This window comes from Chiloscyllium plagiosum, unplaced genomic scaffold (genome assembly GCF_037043375.1).
Source record: "Chiloscyllium plagiosum isolate Xiang-an unplaced genomic scaffold, Cpla_swu_hap1 HiC_scaffold_27, whole genome shotgun sequence".
NCBI classification, from domain to species: domain Eukaryota; kingdom Metazoa; phylum Chordata; class Chondrichthyes; order Orectolobiformes; family Hemiscylliidae; genus Chiloscyllium; species Chiloscyllium plagiosum.
The window spans coordinates 87324203-87341326 of NW_028270165.1; the positions used below are offsets into that span (position 1 = coordinate 87324203).

Sequence of the window (17124 nt, forward strand, 5' to 3'; positions counted from 1 at the left end):
AGGCTGAGGGGGGCTGTGGAAAACGATGCTGTGCTTGGGAGCCGAGTCGTGCAGCGGGAGCGTGCTGGGCCCATAACTCCGAGGTCGATGGATCGAAGCCATCCTCTGCTATTGTTCAGTGTCTCCTGGAGCGACTTTCATTTGTGATGGTATCCTGTCCAGCATCTTGCCTTTCAAACGACTTCCTGAATGTCTCTCCTGGCGCTCTAGTCTTTTCCTTGCCATGTCATTTGCTTCCCAAAACTTAGAGTATCTGAGCTGGATATGTCACGTCGAAACACAAGTCAAACACAGTTGCGCTGGCACCCTTGTGGAGCTCTGAGTTGTCTTGTCGTGTTCTCTGTCGGTGTCCTGATCTCGTGTGAAACCTCTTCTCTCAGATGGCAATGAACCGGTGAAGTTGAAACACATGACTTGCTGTTTTTGTCCATTTCCTGCAGTAAAGAAACCAACAGCCGTGTAATAAAAGACTTTCTGCAGTATTGCTGTGTCAAGACAAATTCTGAACACCAAGCAGGCTGCACAAAAATGCACTCATATCAATTTACCTGAGGGAAGAGTCTCTGGTGTCCATTTCTCTCTGTCCCGGCAGCAGAGCATCTTTCTATCTCTCCGTTAACAAGACCTTTGGAACAAGTTCAAAGTTGCCCATTTCCTACGCATAACTGTAACTGACTTATCCTGCATCACGTAATAGTGTGAGACAGCAGAAGAGTGAATGGGCTCTGCCTTTCACCAGCACAGCTTGCAAGTAGAAACGAAATGGTTCAATTATCCACCAGTGGAGAGAGCCCGGTCCCTGGGGACGGGACAAACAGCAGCGTCCTAGAAGCAGGGAGACAGATTGAGAAGCACATGTTCTTGAAACTCTTCCTTCCTTGCAATTCTGTGAGCAATGCACAATGTATTTCGTACTGAGCAAGTCTCAGCTGATTCCGGAGGTGGCTGCACCCATGGCTGGTGGCTCGTTAGTCTGGGATATGATTCTAGCTTTGGGTCTTCGAGCATATGCAGCCGTGTGAGAATTCCCGGGTTCCAATCCCATGCGAACCATCATTCCTTAAATTGACCTGAGCAAAAATACCTGATGAATTTTCTCAAAAAGCCGCTTCGTTAAATAAGATCGGACTGCCTGAATTAGAGACGGCGCAGAGCTGCCATTGCAGTGAACACGGCGAAGGGAAACACTTGTTCAAAGTGAAAACAAGTATTGCAGATTTTTCGCCCGCGCAATCCGAGTCTGAATGAATCCTCCACCTGTATTACGCTCAATTCTGAGGGTGACACTTCAGGAAGCGGGGAAGTGAAGTGATTACAGACAGCTCTGAACAAGTTAACGTGAATGGTACCGTCCTGAGGAATGTCAGCAATGAAGGGAGATTGGAAAGTTTGGGGCAGCTCTCTTTGGAGAACAGAGGGCTGAAAGCTGGTCTGATTGAAGTTTTCCACGTCATGAGGGTTTTAGACAGAGGAAATAATGCAGTGAAAATGCTCCCAGGCCTGAAAGGATCGAGAATGATTTGGCAGAGATTTAAAGTCATCAGGAAAATAAGTAAAAGTGACATTAGGAAGACCGTTTTCGCACAGGGAGTGGGGTCAGAAAGTCGCTGTCTGACAGTGACAAAGAGGCAGATTCAATGGACACAAAAGGGAATTCGGTGGGCATGTTCAATGTGACAATATGCAGATTTACAGGGAGAAGGCGACAAAATGAGACACTTATTTACATATTGTGTTGAGCCTGGTGAAGGTGAAACACATCAGTTGCGGTGTGTCTCATGCGCAGGAGGCCCTGCAGTAATTCCCCACGCTGTTTCACACAGTAGCATCCTCTCGGTGAATTACGCTTGGCAAAAAAATCGATTGAACCAAATCAGTGTCCGCCTCTGGATTTTACTGACACCGTTTATAAAATTCAGGCTCACCGTTAATGTGGAGAGAGGCCGTCAGACTAGAGTTTCCGCTTCTCCTGTTGAATAAAGATAATTTTAACTGTGTCCAGTGAAAGAAAGGATTTGCAGTTGGTAGGAAACATTTCTATCTGAACTCGCTAACACTATCCTGATAGATTGAAACATAAAGCTGGGAGTCTCTGGATTATGTTGTAAAACTATCGGTATTACGTTATTCACACCGCGCTGTCACCAACTGAACGAAGCGGCTGCCCAGAGGGAGACGGCTGTGTTTAAATCCCGTGATGAACTGGGGGAGCTGAGCATTGACCCAGACAATGGGCACACCACCTCCCTGACACAGTGTTCACAAATCAAACTGACAGCAAAGCTTCACGTGTGATCGAAAATTTCCGCAAAGAAGATTTGGCTCAACAGATATCCCGAGTGAAGTGCTCCTTTCTTGATTTGAAATGTAAGAAGTTGACGACAGTGAGCCTGACGTGATTCGAACACGCAACCTTCTGACCTGGAGTCAGACGCGCTACCGTTGCGCCACAAACTCACAGATCACCCATGCCTTCTATTCATGCTTAAGGGAAGTGATCGCACTGCAATGATTTTACATTATGAGTAACAACGAAGATCAACAGTTCATGGGTGTTCTGTCTCTGCCCCCTCTCCTTCTGTCTCTCGAAGTAAGTTCCAATTCTATCTCAATAAAAAGGTGAAAGAACTGTAGATGCTGCATATCTGAAACAAAAAACAGAAGTTGCTGGTGACCCTTCCACAGAACTGATGGTGATTGGGAAAACGTTGGTTTATATGCAGGAGATATTGTGGGAGGAAGGCGGATGCAGTAAATGATAGATCAGGACAGAGCCCAAAGCGAGGGAAGAACTGTTGGACAGGAAAGGGAGTTGACAACGATCTGCGTGGGAGGGTGAATGGAGACTGTTCGTGGCTAAGAATAGGTAGTGTGTAATGACAGACTATGTGATAACAAGGCTTGGTGTGTGTGGAAGGGACGAGGATACTATGCATTTCAGGCCCGAGAATTATTGAATTCGATATTGGGACCGGGATGTATGCTCCCAAAGTGTAATATTCGGTGCTCTTCGTTCTGCTGGTGCTGAGCTTCGCTGGAACACTACAGCAAACCTGAGACAGAGATGTTGGCCAGGAACAGGGTGGGGTGTGGAATTGGCAGGCAACTGGAAGTTCAGGGTCTTTTTTGCAGGTAGAACGTAGATGTTCTGTGCAGCAGTCACCCAGTTTATGCTTCGTTTTCCCCAATGTAGATGAGACCACATTATGAGCAGCAACTGCAGTCGACTGGGTTGTGGGAAGTGCAGGTCAAGTGCTGCTTCACCTGGAAGGTAAGTTTGGATCCTTGGATAGAGAGGAGGGAGCAGGTAAATGGGCTGGTGTCACACATTCGGCAGTTGCAGGGGAAAGTGCCGTTGGACTATTGGGGTGGGAATGGGGTTAGGCTTGGTGGGAATGAAGGAAGAGTGGACCCAAGGTATAACACCTGCCCATTTTCCTATCTGCCAAATAGAGAAATTTGTTAAGTGTGTACAAGGACATTTTCTAATTCACAATGTGGATGTACATACTGGCGAGGGTGCAAAACCTAAGGGTAAACCATAATTCTATTAACTTTAGAACTGTGATTGAAAATAATATATCAGATCTAAAAGTTGTAGTTCTAAATTGGAAGAAGACTCAGGTATTAGGCAAGATCTTTCAAAAGCTGATTGGGGGCAGATGTTCGCAGGTTAAAGGACTGCTGGAAAATGGGAAGCCTTCAAATATGAGATAACAAGAGTTCAGACACAGTATATTCCTGATTCGGAGATGCCGGTGTTGGACTGGGGAGTACAAAGTTAAAAAATCACACCACACCAGGTTATAGTCCAACAGGTTTACTTGGAAGCACACTAGCTTTCTGAGCGACGCTCCTTCATCTGAGTATATTCCTGTTCGGGTGAAAGGAAAGGCTGGTAGGTTGGGGAATGCTGGATGACTAGAGAAAATGAGATTTTGGTTAAGATAAAGAAGGATGTATGTATCAGGTATCGGCAGAGAGATCGAGTGAATCCTTAGAGTATAAAGGCAGTACGAGCATACTTAAGAGGGAAATCATGAGGGCAAAAAAGGGGACATGAGATAGCTTTGGCAAATAGTCATGGATAACCCAAAGGATTTTTATAAATACATTAAGGACAAAAGGATAACAAGGGAGAGCATAGGGCCCGTCAAAGATCAGCAAGGCGGCCTTTGTGTGGAGCTGCAGTAGATGGGGGGCGGGTGGGGAGATACTGAACGGATATTGTGCATCAGTGTTTACTGTGGAGAAGGGCATGGAAGATCTAGAATGTGAGAAAGTAGATGGTGACATGTTGAAAAAATGCCCAAATTACAGATGAGAAATTGCTGGATATCTTGATATGCATAAAAGTCGACTGGGTTGTGGGAAGTGCAAGGACCTGATCAGGAGTACCCGAGAACTCTGTGGGGAACTGAGGAAGTGATTGCTGGGCCTCTTACTGAGATATTTGTATCATCAATAGTCACAGGTGAGGTGCCAGATGGCTAGAGGGTGGCTAACGTGATGCCACTATTTAAGAAAGGTGGTAAGGAAAAGCCAGGGAACTATAGACCAGTGAACCTGACATCCGTGATGGGCAAGGTTTTGGAGAGAATCCTAAGAGACAGGATTTACATGTATTTGGAAAGGCAAGAATTGATTAGGGATAGTCAGCATGGCTTTATGCTTGGGAAATCATGTCTCATGAACATGATTGGGTTTTTTGAAGAAGTAACAAAGTGGATTGATGAGGGCAGAGCGATGGACGTGATCTATATGGACTTCAGGAAGGCGTTCATCAAGGTTCCTCATGGGAGACTGGTGAGCAAGGTTTAATCTCATGGCATGCAGGGACAACTAGCCATTTGGATACAGAACTGGCTAGAAGGCAGAAGACAGAGGGTGGTGATGGAGGTTGCTTTTCAGACTGAAGGCCTGTGACCAATGGTGTGTCACAAGGATTGATGCTGGGCCCGCTACTTTTTGTCATTTATATAAATGATTTGTATGTAAACGGAGGAGGTATAGTTAGCAAGTTTGTAGATGACACCAAAATTGGAGGTGTAGTGGACTGTAAAGAAGGTTACCTCAGATCACAACGGAACCTTGATCAGATGGGCCAATGGGCTGAGGAATGGCAGTTGGAGGTTAATGTAGATAAATATGAGGTGCTGCATTTTGGAAAATCAAATCAGAGCAGGACTTTTACACTTAATGGTAAGTTCCTTGGAAGTGTTGCTGAACAAAGAGACCTTGGAGTTCAGGTTGATAGTTCCTTAGAAGTAGAGACGCAGGCAGATTGGATAGTAAAGAAGGCGTTTGGTGTGCTTTCCTTTGTTGGTCAGAGCATCGAGGATAGATGTTGGGAGCTCATGTTGCCAATGTACAGAACATTGGTCAGGCCACGTTTGGAATATTGCATGTAATTTTGGTCTGCTTCCTATCGGAAAGATGTTGTGAAACTAGAAAATGTGTAGAAAAGATTTACAGGGATGTTACCAGGGTTGGAGATTGGAGGGTAGGAAGGTTTTATGGGGATTTGGGCCAAGTGCTGGCAAAGGGGACTAGATTAGGTTAGGATATCTGGGCTGCATGGATGAGCTGGACCGAAGGGTCTGTTTCCGTGCTGTACATCTGTGTCACTCTGTGAGACTCCATGGGATTCTCTGCCCAAGAGAGCAGTTGAGACAGCTTCATGAAGTTTATTGAAGACGCAGTTGGATGGGTTTTTGCATGGTAGGGGAATTAAGGGTAGTCGGGATAATCCAGGTTGGTGGAGCTGTGATCTCAATGAATGACGGAGCAGGCTTGACCAAATGGTCGACTCCTGCTTCTGTTACTTTGAATCTGTAACACTGCATTTCCCGCGGCCGGAGTTTTCTCACGGCACAAGGAGGTTTTCTATAGTATATTTAAACCCCTTGCTTTGCTTGAACTCAATCTGCATGGACTTGGAGGAGAGTGGGATTTGCAAAGTTTCCTCCCCTCCACACGTGCCTTAACTGCAGGACAGCTGTCCGGCCCGCCCTCCATTGTTGACGTCACAATGCGGATGCAGCCCTGTCAGTTTCAGAGTGAAACTCCCTCCCTCTGGGCAACATCTGGGAGTAAAGCAATGTCTCCCCCTTTCCATATACCATCCTCCAGCAGCGAGGGGGAAGGGGAGGTAGGGGTGGGTGAAACACTGTTCACTTGTAGCAACTGGAGTGAATCCAGGGAGGGAGCAGACACTCCAAAGGTGCTCAAATACTTTCTATCTCTCTTAAAGCTATTTTCCTTGTGTATTCCCTCAGTTTGGCACGTATACAGTTTGCACCCTAGAAAAGGATTGCTCCTTTCCTCATGTTCACAACTGAAAGGTTCGATTCTCAAGGAACTGAGCAGCATTTAAGGGATTGGCACATTGCTCAAAAAATGGAGCACGCCCTGGGCCTGTGGCTCGTTGGTCTAGGGCCTTCTGGTGCGTGGGCATGCGAGAAATCCCGGGTTCAAATCCCGGACGAGCCCTTGTTTCTTACTCTGCCTTGTGCAAAAACGGCCAGTCAATACCCTCAAAAAGCAGCTTATGAACGCGGCAAGGGTAGCCCTTATTCAAAGAGAATACGTGCGTTACTTCACACAGAGGGTGGTGGGCGTTTGGAACGCGTTGCCAGCAGACGTAGCAGAGGCAGGCACGGTAGATTCATTTAAAATGCGTCTGTGTAAATGCATGAGTGGGTGGGGAGTAGAGGGATACAGATGCTCAGGAATTAACCGACAGGTTTAGACAGTACATTTGGATCGGCTCAAGCTTGAAGGGCCTGTTCCTGAGCTGGAAACTTTCTTTGTTCTATATGGTGTATATCTGATATTGTTGACTGTTGTAAAAGTTTCTTTGTAATTATTATTCACCTTCTCATGTAGTCATGGAGTTACGTCCTTTTTTTGTCATAATTTTTTATTTAATAGGTTAGCAGGAAGTCATTCAGCAATTTTACTGCCTTTCTTTTCTCAAGCAACCTTAACATTTCATTTTCATATCCTTGATTCAGCTCCATTTCCAGCATCTTTGTAGGCAGTTTGTTCCATGTTATTGTCACTGAAATGAAGTTTTCCTCCATGCACAGCTAAGCCGATCTGGCTGCATGAGGGTTTTCAGGTTTCTGTGGCCTGGATAATATGTGATCAGCAGACATCTCGCAATCTACAGGAATTGCCACCTATGTTATGTTCATTAACTGTACTGACAGTGATCACTTATTTTGTGATTTTTCTTTGCAAGAAGACGTGCAGAAAGAAATCTGAAAACAAATGATACATCAACTTCTGACAGAGCCACTTGATTCATTGGGACTTGAATATCAGCAGCCATTCCAATCAAGAAGGCATGTTTGCTTTTGTTTGTTTGAGAGATTTTGGACAGTCCTGTGGCAGGAAGAATACTGAGACACCGAGTGAGGGAGATTCAGTGCGCTGACTGTGAAAAGTGCTTCAAACCATTTACTCAGCTTGGAGGAAGCAAAGTCTCACCCCTCAAGGTGGGAAAGGCTATGTACCCGTTCTGTTTGTAATTTCAATCCCAGAGCAACACAAGGAAAGCTCCCTCCAAAGGGGAAACCTTGGAAATCTGGGGTCTGTGGGAATGGATTCCCTTCCCCATCCTTGCTGGAAACCCACAGACGCATTCACACCGGGTGAGGCCATTCACCTGCTCAGTGTGTGGGAAGGGCTTCAGTCGGATCTGCCATCTGCAGACGCATGAGTGAGTCCACAAGGGAGAGACGCCATTCACGTGCCCCATGTGCGGGAGGGGTTTCACTCAGTCAGCTGCACTGCTGACCCACCAGCGGGTCCACCCTGGAGGGAGGCCATTCACCTGCTGTATGTGCCGGAAGGGATTCACCTGCTCCTCCCACCTGCGGAGGCACCAGTGAGTTCACGCGCCATCACAGGGGGGTTGAAGGAGCGATGGCCGAGTGCCAAGTGCTTATGCGCGAAACGTCGATTCTCCTGCTCCTTGGATGCTGCCGGACCTGCTGTGGTTTTCCAACACCACACTCTCGACTCTGATCGCCAGCATCAGCAGTTTTCACCTTCTCCTCGAGGGCAAGGTTGGACTTGTCTTTTATTCACTCATTCACTCCTTACAGCCTGTCGTTTGTTGTGGCCTAACTGCACATACATCAATGCAAGTTTCAGAAAGATTTGTGCAGCTTTTTTTTGAAAAAAAAATAACATTCTTCCCGACTGTAACGAAGTTTCTGAATATTTGGTTTTAGTTATTCTCAATTTTAAAAATCAGCTATTTCTCACATGCCGTGTTTCCCAGATAAAGTCATCACCATCCATTCTCTCTCTTCCCTGAGAAAAACTTCATACAGCGATCAAAGAGGGCTGAGGCACGAGAAAGGACGATTGTGGGGGTGGGGTGGGTGGGTGAAGGGGTCGCTGGTGGTGGCGGAGAAGGGAGGAAAATGGACAGGGGAACAGACTGGGGTTCAGAGGTTTGGGGGAGAGAATAGAGGGTGCAGTATGAGGAGAGAGAATAGGCAGGGGGCAGTGGATGGGGAGAAAATGGACAGGGGGGCAGAATGTGAAGATAGAGACAGCACAAATGCCACCTTCTCCAGGACTCGTGTCAGTGTCCCACGAACTGGAACCCACTCCTCCCACATTTCTCAAAAGACGCGTGGCTAAGGCAGTGGAACCATATCATCGCTACAGGCCATTCACACCGACCTTCCCAACAGCATCCCACTGAGACTCACTCGTTTAGGCTACAGCCCTGCAGTTCCCCATGGCTATTTCCTGACGAAGGGTTTTGCCCGAAACGTCGAGTGTACTGCTCCTCGGATGCTCCCTGACCTGCTGTGCTTTTCCAGCACCACACTCTCGACCCTAATCTCCAGCATCTGCAGTCCTCACTTTCGCCCAGTAAGGGGTGAATGTTCTTTTCCTCGTCTTTTAGATCTTTTAAAATCTTTCCCCCACACCCTAAACCTTTACCCTCTAGTTTCGGAATACCTCTTACCTAGGGAAAAGACAGAAACGTTGAGCAGACAGACAAAATGCAAAAGAAATAAAATCATAATTTTCCAGCATTTGGACGCTTAATATTTGTCATGATCGGGTGGTGCCCGTGTTGGACTAAGGTGTACGAAGTTAAAAATCACACAACTCCAGGTTACAGTCCAATCGGCTTGTTTGGAAGCACTAGCTTTCGGAGCGCTGCTACTTCATCAGGTGGTTGTGGAATATAAGATCGTAAGATCATAAATTCTGTGTCTTACGATGTTATACTCTACAATCAGCTGATGAAGGCGCAGGGCTCCGAAAGCTAGTGCCTCCAAATAAGTCTGTTGGACTATCACCAGGTGCTTTGTGATTTTTAACTTTAAAATTTGTAACAAATTCCTGCACACTGAGCATGCTCCATGGTGTCAGCAAGCACTGCGCATGACCGCCAGTGTCAGCAAGCACTGCGCATACTCTTGGGTGTCCGCAGAAACGGCACGCGAGCTCCTTTCCATGGAGCAGGAGACAACCTTGGAGGACCGGAAGGAGTCTGGTCCTCCTGCCAATCAGAGCCGGCCATTGTGGAAATGCGGAGGTTGGACCATGAGCTCTGAAGGTGCTGCTGCTCTTTTCTCTCTGCATAAGGTTAAACTTCACCCCAGACTGTAACTTCCTTCCTCTGTCTAACATTTGTGAGTACAACAGTGTTTTTCTCACCACTTTTCCATTCTGGGGTTCAAGAGTGAACCGAGGGAGGGGCCAGACTCTGGAAAAGTTTATCCAGGTCTGTGTGTCAACTTGCAAACATATGGAAAATGCAATATCACAATGTGAAGTTATAGCCTTTGTAGTGTGAAAAAATAGCAGAAAGGAGTTGCATTGTTTAAATGGTGATATGTTGAGATGTGGCGAAAGTGAGATGCTGGAGTTCAGAGTTGAATATTGTGGCGCTGGAAAACCACAGTCGGTCAGGCAGCAACTGAGGAGGACGAGAGTCGACGTTTCGGGCACGAGCCCTTCATCAGGAGTGATGTGTGGATAGACCAAGGGGCCTCAGTGTCCTTCTACACCAGTCACTGCCAGTTGTCAGAAAGTGCAGCAAGCAATGAGCAAAGCAAGTGGTATATCAGCAAGAGGAATTGAGTTCAGAAGTGGGGATGTCTTCCTACAGTTCGCTCGGTTATTGAATGTATTCAAGGCTGCGTTCATGTGACTTTGAAGAACAAAGAAGTTATGGGAGAAGGCAAGAAAATGGTTTTAAGACCAGTACAGAACAGTTACAGAGTCATACAGCACAGAAACAGATCATTCAATCGAACTAGTCCATGCTGGCGGTGTTCTGAAACTAAACTGGTCCCACCTGCCAGTGATTGTCCCATATCCCTCCGACCCTTTCCTCTTCATGTACTTCTCCAAATGTCTTTTAAACATTGTAACTGTACCTGCATCCAGCAACTCCGCTGGACATTGATTCCTCACACGAACTACTCTTTATCTTTTTAAAAAAAGGTGCCCCTCATTCCTTTTTAAAATATTTCTTTCTTCACCTTCAAAATTTGCTCCCTAATCTTGAAACACCCACACCAGGGAAAGAATACCTGCCGTTCTCCTCAAATATACCTCTCATGATTTTATAATCCTCTCTGAGGTCACCTCTCAACCTCTGATGCTCCAGTGAAAAAAGACCCAGCCTTTCCATCTAGATGCAGTTATATTTATATCCAGTTATGAACTGTTCAATACTGGTGCCAGCTGGAAAGACAAATGACCTATTCCTGCTTCCAATTCTCTCACTGTGTCCAGGACAGCAAGAGACCATACGATATTGGCGCAGAAATTAAGCCATTTAGCCCATCAGATCTGCTCCACCATTCAATCACGGCTTATACGTTTCTCGACCCCCTTTTGAAATATGGATTTTGGAAAGGCAGATCAGGGCAGGATCTACACATTTAATGGGGAGTGTTGTTGAATAAACATACCTTGGAGTGTTGGTTCATAGTGGAGTCGCAGGTAGGCAGGATAGCAAAGAAGGTTTTTGGTATATTTGCTTTAAAAGGTCAGTGCATTTCAATACAGATGTTGGGAGGTCATGTTGCGGCTGTACAGGACATTGATTAGGCCACTTTTGGAATACTGTGTTCGGTTCTGGTTTCTCTGCTACAGGAAAAGTGTTACGAACCTTTGCAAGGATTTGGAAAAGATTTACAAGGCTATTGCAAGAGTTGGAGGGTTTGATCTATATGGAGAGGCTGAATAGGCCGGGGCTGTTTACTCTGGATCATTGGGGGCTGAGGGATGACTTTATAGAAGTTCATAAGGAGCATGGATAGGGTGAACAGCCAAAATATTTTCCCCAGAGTGGGGGAGTCCAAAACTAGAGGGCATAGGTGTGATGTAAGAGGGGAAATATTTAAAAAGGAACTTTACAGGCACCTTTCTCACACAGAGGGTGTTGTGTGTATGGAATGAGCTGCCAGAGGAAGTGGTGGAGGCTGGTATAATTAAAGCATGTTAAAAGGCATCTGGTAATAGGGAGAATTGAGAGGGATATGGGTTATGTGCTGACAAATGAGCACCATGTTAATTTGGGATATCTGTTCAGCACGGACAATTTGGACTGAAGGAAAGCAGAAGTGTCATTGTGAAGACTGGACTTTCAAAGCAGCTTTCAAAGATGTTTTGTCCTTACTGGGAGCAGAAGCTACAATGAAATCTTTCATTTGTGAGACAGCAACTGAGTGAGTGAGGACATTCAGGATATTGGTGGAAAGTGGGAATTTGTTGCAATGTGGAGTTGAAGTGATTTAAGTAAAGTGTGCTGAGTAAGGAGCCTAGTGAAGGGTTAGGTGAGTTTTTGTTTTAAACTGCTCATTCCTTTCAGCCTCCAACATTGTATTTCCAATGCTGTCCATCAGTGGGAGTGGTGAATCAGTAACTGGGATCTTTAGAAGCCTTATGATTTTCAGTACTGCAGGTATAGCATTGTCTCATCAGCTTTGTAAAGGTTACTGGCAGCAGCGGGAGGCGTGGGCTGGATTCACTGGAAATTATTAAGCAGTTTGATAACACACGTACAAGAGGGCAGGGTGGGACTTGTCTTTCGATTTGCAGAAGGTGGGAAGTTCTGGTGCTGTGGTCCATGGCAAACACAACTGCGGTAAATCATAGAATCACTACAGCGTGGAAGCAGGCCATTCATCCCATCAAGTCCACACTGACCCATCCGACGAGCATGCCACCCAGACCCACCCATTCTAGTTATTTCTGCTGGTGAGTGAGACTAGGTCACAAGATTAGGGGGAGTAGGTTTAAGACAGAGGAGAAGGAACTGCTTTTCCCGGAGAGTGGTGAACCATTGGAATTCTCTGCCCAAAGAAGCAGTAGAAGCAGCCATATTCAAGACATAGTTCGATGGGACTTTGTATGGTAGGTGAATTTAGGATAGTCAGGATAATGCAGGTATGAGGAGCTGAGACGATGGATAGATAAGCCATGATATTAATGAATGGTGGAGTAGTTCGATGGACCAAATGACCTACTCTTGCTTCTGTTGCTGCAAATGTATGAACATGCATTTTTCATGGCCAATCCGTATCAAGGCAGGTGAGCAATGTGGTGATGTGGAAATGAACATCAGAGAATGATAGAAAGGGACACGGAAAGTAAATGTCCCAGTCCAAAGATGTGCAGGTCAGGTCAACTGACCATGCTAAATTGTCCATAGTGTTAGGTTCATTAATCGGAAAGAAATGGGTCTGGGTGGGTACTCTTCAGGGTGTTGGTGTGGACTTGTTGGACCGAAGGGCCTGTTTCCACACTGAAGGGAATCGAATCTAATCAATCAAAACTGGATTCTTCAGAACACAAGAATTGAAACTGAAGACTGTATGGCTGAATGTGTGCTGCAATGTAACACAACTGAATGAATTGACTGCACACATTGAAGAGAATAATTATGATCTGAGACTCCTTACAGGGACATGGCTTCATGATGACAAGGATTGGATCTGAATATTGAGGGGGTACGTGGCATTCAAGTTGAATATGAAGCGAGGTAAAGGTCGAGGGTTGGCACTGCTAATCAAAGCACTAACAACATGGTACTCTGGTGTCAGCTCGGATTTCAGGTCCTGATTTCTCTGTCCTCTTCTCCCTGTTCCTACAGATTAAGATGTTGTCTGTCCTCAGCTCAGCTGGCTTTCTGCTGAAACTTTGAGCCCCTTTTACACCTTCCAGAGCAATAAAACATTCAGTCGATCAAGGCCCAATCCACAATGTTCTCAGCCTGACAACCATCCAGACTGAGAGAGGTATTGGAGCAGGGAATAAAACAAGAAAAATGAAACAAAATGAGACATAAATGCACATTTGGCGCTTAAAGTGTGTTCATTAGATCGTAAACCAGAATTAGGGGTCTCCCAGGATTCTTATCATCCCCTACTTGAGGAATTCTCTCTCCCTAACAATATTTACATCAACAGAAATAAAGCATCTGTTATCAAATAGACATAGAGATATACAGAACGGAAATAGACTTTTTGATCCAACACATCCATGCTGACAAGATGTCCTATATAAATCTAGTGTCCCATTTGCCAGCATTTGGCCCATATCCCTCCAAACCTTTCCTATTCACACACCCATCCAGATGCCTTTTAAATGTTGTAATTGTACTAGCCGATTCACCCTATCCATGCCCCTCATGATTTTATAAATGTCCATAAGATCACCCCTCAGCCTCCGACACTCCAGGGAAGCAGCCCCATCCTATTCAGGCTCTCCTTATACCACAAACACTCCTACCCTGGCGACATCCCTATCAATCTTTTCTGCACACTTTCAAGTTTCACAACATCGTTCCTATCCTTCAGTAGGGAGACCAGAATCGAATGCAATAATCCAAAAGTGGCCGAACCAATGTCCTGTACAGCTACAACATGACCTCCCAACGCCTGTACACAATGCATTCACTGGGCCAAATGGCCTCTTTCTGCACTGCAGCGATCTAATGATTTGATTTTGTATCAGAGTCAATTTCAGTCACTATCTCTGGTTTATGGTGTGTCAGGGTGGGATCACCGGTACCAGAATTGCATGCAATAATCCAAACGTGGCCTAACCAATGTCTTCTACAGTCGCAACATGACCTCCCGACTCCTGCACTCAGTGCACTGACCAATAAAGGCAAGCATATCAAACACCTTCTTCACTATGCTGTCTATGTGCGACTCCCCTTTCAAGGAACTATGAACTTACCATCGAGTCATACAGCATGATCATGGACCTTTGGTCCAACCAGTCCATGCCAACCATAATCCCAAACTAAATCAGTCTCTCCTGCCTGCTGTTGGCCTGTATCCCTCCAAACCTTTCCTATTCATGTACTAAAACAAATGTCTTTTTATTGTACCCGCATCCACCGCTTCCTGAGGAGGTTCATTCCACACATCAACCACCCTCTGTGTAAAATTAGTATTTGAATGGCAAGGATGAAGTTGAATTGAAATGGTTCATTAAAATAAACAGCTTCTACCAAACCCCTTACAGCAGGTATGGTAGCAACTCCAACTCTAGAGTCTCTCAAATCGGTATTTCCATGGAGTGGAGTGGGGAGTAAAGTGTTGGATTCACAGAGTGTTGGATTCTGAGAGTGTAAAGCTAAAATTAAACCCTGTGCTTTGCTTGAACTCAAACCACATTGACGTGGAGGAGATCGAAAGGAGTTTGCAAAGTGTCCTCCCCTCCCCATGTGCCTCAGCTGCAGGGCAGCGCAGGGGCAATGCGGCCCCACCCCATTGTGGACGTCTCAACGTGGAGGTAGCCCTGTCAATTTCAGAGTGAAACTCTCTCCCTCTGGGCAACATCTGGGAGCAAAGCAATGTCTCCCCCTTTCCATTCCTCAACCTGGGAGGGGGAGAGAGAGAGAGACAGGCGTGGGGGGGGGGGGGGGGGGTGGTGGAGACTGTTCACTTGTCGCAACTGGAGTGACTCCATGGATTGCTCAGATGCTCTCTGTCCCTCTCAAAGGTATTTTCCTTGTGTATTCCCTCAGTTTGGCACGTATAGAGTTTGCACCCTGGAAAAGGTTTCCTTCTTTCGTCATGTTCAGAATTATAAGGGTAGTTTCTCATGGAACTGAGCAGTATTTAAGGGATTGGCACATTGATTTCAAAGGAAGACATATGTTGCTTCATATGGGAAATATCTGATATTGTTGGCTGTTATAAAAACTTTGTGTCTATGATTTTTCACCTTCTAATGCAGTAATGGAGTTACGTTCTATATTTCTTGTCTTTTTTTAATTTACTAGGACAGCAGGAAGTCATTCAGTAACTTCACTGGCTTTCTTTTCCCAAGCAGCCTTGACATTTCATGATCATATTCTTGATTCAGCTCCATTTCCAACACCTTTGTCGACAGCTTGTTCCAGGTCATTGCGATCTAAATTACGTTTTCCTCCATACACACTTAAGGCTATCTTGTTGCATTAGGGTTTTCTGCGTCCTGCATAACATTTGGTCAGCACTCATCTAGCAATCTACAGGAATTGCCACCGATGTTATGTTCATTTAACAGTACTGACAGTGATCACTCAATTTGTGATTCTTTTTGCAGGAAGACATGCAGAAAGAAATCTGAAAACAAATGATACGTCATCATCTGACAGAGCCACTTGAATCAATGGGGCTTGAATATCAGCAGCATTCAATTTGAGAAGAAATGTTTGCTTTTGTCTGTGTGAGAGAATGTGTGAGCGCGACACAAAGAATGCTCCCCTCATGGGGAAATCATGGAAATGTGGGGACTGTGGGATAGGGTTCCCTTCCCCATTGGGGCTAGACACCCACAGATGCGTTCTCACTGGGGAGACGCCGTTCTCCTGCTTAGTTTGCGGGAAGGGATTCAGTTGGCTGTGCAGCCTGCAGACACACCAGCGAGTTCACATCAGGGAGCGGCTATTCATCTGCCACCATTGTGGGAAAGGAATCATTCAGTCGTCCCACCTGTAGACACACCAGCAGGTTCACAGTCGGGAGAGGCCGTTCTCCTGCTCTCTGTGTGGGCAGCGATTCATCGATGCATCCCAACTCCCGAAACGCCAGTGGGTTCACCTGGGGGAGAGGCCGTTCACCTGCTCTGAGTGCAGGAAGGGATTTGTCGATTCCTACACCCTGCAGACCCACCAGCAGGTCCACATCGGAGAAGCGTCGTTTAGCTGCCTTAAGTGCGAGAAGAGCTTCAGTCATGTGGGCAACTTGTGGAGGCACCAGCCGATCCACACCAGAGAGGGGCCGTTCACATGCTCTGTGTGTGGGAAGGGGTTCACTCAGACATCTACACTGTAATCTACCAAAGGGTCCATATCATGGAGAGGGCGTTCATCTGCTTTCAGTGTGGAAAGGGCATCACCCGCTCCTCCCAACTGCGGAGCCACCAGCGAGTTCTGGAATTTTTTGAGGATGTAACTCTGAAGATGGACAAGGGAGATCCAGTGGATATAGTGTATCTGGACTTTCAGAAAGCCTTTGATAAGATCCCACATAGGACGTTAGTGAGCACACTAAGGGCGCATGGTACTGGGGGCAAAGTACTGACTTGGATTGAAAATTGGTTGGCTGACAGGAAACAAGAGTAGTGATCAATGGTGCCCTTCCGGAATGGCAGGTGGAGACCAGTGGGGCACCGCAGGGATCAGTGCTGGGTCCCCAGCTTTTTACAATATATATTAATGATATAAAAGATGGTATTAATAGTAATATTAGCAAATTTGCTGATGATACAGAGCTGGGTGGCAGGGTGCAATGTGAGGAGGATGTTAGGAGATTACAGGGTGACCTGGACAGGTTAGGTGAGTGGACAGATGCATGGCAGATGCAGTTTAATGTGGATAAATGTATGGTTATCTACATTGGTGGCAAGAACAGGAAGGCAGATTACTACCTAAATGGAGTCAAGTTAGGTAAAGGGCCAGTACAAAGAGATCTGGGTGTTCTTGTACACCAGTCAATGAAGGTAAGGATGCAGGTACAGCAGGTAGTGAAGAAAGCTAATAGCATGCTGGCCTGAAATATTGTGTGCAGTTCTGGTCTCCAAATTTGAGGAAAGACATTCTGGCTATTGAGGGAGTGCAGCGTAGGTTCG

General features: G+C 46.0%; 1 protein-coding gene, 1 non-coding gene and 1 pseudogene across 2 annotated transcripts in view; 1 reads left to right on the forward strand and 2 right to left on the reverse strand.

The window, feature by feature from the left end:
- Positions 1–17124, reverse strand: part of LOC122545194 (uncharacterized) — a 785061-nt gene that overhangs the window by 190810 nt on the left and 577127 nt on the right. The gene's annotated exons all lie outside the window — the stretch shown is intronic.
- Positions 1–17124, forward strand: part of LOC148144882 (uncharacterized) — a 127309-nt pseudogene that overhangs the window by 43554 nt on the left and 66631 nt on the right.
- Positions 2386–2457, reverse strand: trnaw-cca (transfer RNA tryptophan (anticodon CCA)). The gene has a single exon. It is a non-coding gene; the product is annotated as a tRNA-Trp (tRNA).